Source organism: Cupressus sempervirens, chromosome 8 (assembly GCF_028749045.1).
Source record: "Cupressus sempervirens isolate cs-2001-9-10 chromosome 8, ASM2874904v1, whole genome shotgun sequence".
Classification (NCBI taxonomy): domain Eukaryota; kingdom Viridiplantae; phylum Streptophyta; class Pinopsida; order Cupressales; family Cupressaceae; genus Cupressus; species Cupressus sempervirens.
In genome coordinates, this window is record NC_143125.1 from 762653788 (window position 1) to 762657579 (window position 3792).

Sequence of the window (3792 nt, forward strand, 5' to 3'; positions counted from 1 at the left end):
TTGCATAGAAGAAAGGCATTGATTTTGATGAGATATTTTCTCATGTTGTTAAAATGAATTCTATTTGTACTGTTTTAAGTATTGTGGCTACTGAAGATTTGATTTAGAAAAACTTGATGTTAAAACAACCTTCCTTTATGGTGATTTGGATGAGGAGATATATATGGCTCAGCCACAAGGATTTAAGGTCAAAGGTAAGGAGAACTTAGCGTGCAAATTGAAGAAAAGTTTGTATGACTTGAAACAAGCACTTCAGAAATGGTATCTAAAATTTGATAGGTTTAAGCATGAGTATGGATATAGTAGGTGTCATTCATATCATTATTTTTAATTTAAGAGGTTGGATGATGATAGCTACATTATTTTATGTTTATATGTTGATGATATGCTTGTAGCTGGGTCTAACATGGATCATATTAAAGGGTTGAAATGCCAGTTAGCACATGCATTTGGTATGAAGGATTTGGGTGTAGAAAAAAAAATCCTTGGTATGAAGATTTGTAGAGATAGGAAGAACAAAAAATTGATGCTATCTCAGGTTGATTATGTTGAGAAGGTGTTGCAACATTTCTCTATGGAGAATGCTAAAGTTGTTAGCACACCTTTACCTGGTCATTTGAAGTTGAGTAAGGAGATGTGTTCGAAGACACAAGAAGAGGAGGATAAGATGTCCAAGGTACCCTATGCTTCCACTGTAGGAAGCTTGATGTATGCTATCTTATGTACACGGACATATATTGCACATGTAGTGGGTGTCATTAGCAGGTATATGAGTCATCCAAGAATTGAGCATAGGAATGAAGTCAAATGGATTCTCAGATATCTGAGAGGAACATCTAGCAAGTGTTTACATTTTGGGGGATCTACTACTGCTTTATAGGGATATGTTGACTCAGATTTAGTAGGGGATGTTGATACCAAGTGAAGTACTACAAGTTATGTCTTTACTATTGGTGGGGCAGCGGTGATTTGGGTTTCTAGGTTATAGAAGGTTAATACATTATACACTATAGAATTAGAGCACGTTGCTGCTACATAGGTAGCCAAGGAGATGATATGGCTTCAATTCTTCTTGGAAGAATTGGGAAACTCCCAAAGGGATAAATATTTGTTTACAGATAGCCAGAGTGTCATTCATCTTGCAAAGAATTCTACTCTACATTCCAAGACCAAACACATACAATTGAGGTACCATTTCATTCGATCTTTTTTGGATGATGGACAATTAAAGTTGGACAAGATACATACAGATGACAATCTAGTAGATATGTTTACAAAGGTTGTGCCAAGGGAGAAGTTAAATTCCTCTTCAACTTTGGTTGCTCTTTGAGATTGAACAGGTATACAACAACAACATAGTCCATGGTGGTTTGATCTAGTGGGAACCTCGTGTGGTAGCGGTATTGCTACAAGATTAGTCTCCAAATGGAAGATTGTTAGTTTGTGGTGATTCATCAAGGAAGTACTATACATAATTATCGAGATTTTTTCGTGATTTTGACCCGACATGTAATTATTAATTATAACCCTAAAGTGGTTTAATACTTGTATAAAAGGGCTTAGGGTTAGGGATTGTTTCATAAGGTTATGTGAAAATTGGTTCTTACGACAGTATTGAGTTGTAAGTAAAAATTGGTTCTTGTCACGACAGTATTGAGTTGTAAGGGATTACAGATTGTAATCAGGTTGTAATCACTAGATCGTAAAATATTGGATTTGCTATTTGGTGGACATAGCCTAGGGATTGGGTGAACCACATTAAATCTTGGTGTCTTGTGTTCTTTTCTGTGTGATCTATTATTTTCTAATATGGTTTATATTTGCATGTAATTTTTATTTTTGTTTGAGGTTTAATCCTAACAAAGGCTCAAGGTATTTTGTCTCAACATATTTGCAAGATTGGGTCATGGAATTGTATACAATGACAATTACCAAAAGATATTTCCATGACTTGTAGAATAATACCAATCATTTATGCGATGTTGACCAAAATTGAGAAATAATATACATTGATCCAATATTTACTGTCCTATTTCTAAACATGACTCTTTCTCTAACTCTATTCCTAACCTTATTGAACCCTCACTATAATATTAACCTTAAGTTTAACCCTAATTCTATCCCTAATCTCAACCTTAATTTTATATCTAGCACTAATCATACCCTTAACTACAAAGATGTTTCAAACCATAACTATATATTTAAGGTCTTAATTCCTCTCTAATACTAATGGTAACTTTATTGCTAAGTCTAATCTATCTATAACCATAATGATAATTCTACCTCTAAAATCAAGCTTCTCCCTTATTAATTTTTTCCCTAACCCTGACACTAATTCTATCATTAACACTAATGTTGTTCCTTATTTTAATTATAATTATAATTCTATCTATATCTTTATCTCTAATGGTAACTTTAGCTCTATGGCAACCCCAACAATATCAATTTTTTGAACTCTTAACTATAATTCCATCTTCATTCCTAATTATATTATTAATTGGATATATATACTATACCATTATAATAATGTCTTGATACATATTTCCACAACGATTATTTCTATCAATTTCTAAGGTATGATAATTCTTAGTTTTTTTAAATATTGTTATTCAATATGTATATGATAGTCTACATGCAAATGAAATTTTTTTTCCAACAAAGCGCATGAAAAATAGTCTCTGATAAAGCTCTCTTGTATATAGTTGCAAGCAACTATGCTTTTAATTAAAATAGATAACGTAATTTTCAATTACATTTTCTTTGCTCAACCTTTATATTAAATTTAGATTCCTATATATAAGGTTCGTTTTGAAATTCATTTTTTCTAATGTTGCTCATTAAGTTTTGACTCTAAGTTGACTCATTTAAAACCTTTCAAATTCACAAAAAAAATTAAAAATCCATTGATAATCTCTTCTTTTTAAATGATACAACTATTTATTTATTAATTTTATTTTTAAAAAAATCAATTAATCATTGAATAAATGTAAAATGTTTTAGACCAATTTTTTTTTCCCTTTAACAACGAAAAAAATGTCCACTATTTTATCATACTTTGAATTACACTCCTTTTTCTCTCTACGACATTTGTATTATCATAAGCTTGATCAACATAAACTATACATTGTAGAATCAATTAAATAATATTTAAAATGATATTTCAATTAAGTGTGTAATAAGAACTTTTTGTTTACCTATTCTAATAATTATTTAATATATATCAATAATTAGGAACTAAAGCACAAACAATTCAACTAGTGAGAATGCGTGTTTACTATTTTTTTTTAAACCACTATTTAATGTACATAAATTAAATTAATATTTTTTTTAATAGACCAAATATGTATTATATATTATTTATCACATACTAATTAATGCTCATCTTAAAAAATCTTTTTAAAAATCTATTATAAAAAAATAATAGAAAATTAACGTTAGAAAAATAGAAAAACTAAAATTAATAAATAAATAAAATTTAAAAAACTAAAAACTAAAGTAATTTAAAGTATATCAACTTATATATATATATATATATATGAATAAAATAATCATTAAAAAAAATTCTATCGGAAAATCTATTTTGGAAAATCATAAAATCGAAGAAAGGCTGACTAATTTTAGAGGAACTTTCTCACATATAGTCTATTTAAAAACTAAAATACATCACAGAAGATTCTTGAATTTCTTCCAACAATGAACCAAAAGAACACCGCCTTTTAATTTTTGAATTTTTTACTAAAGAAAATACAAATAAACCTCGATAAATTACCAACTAACCAATCATAAAATCAA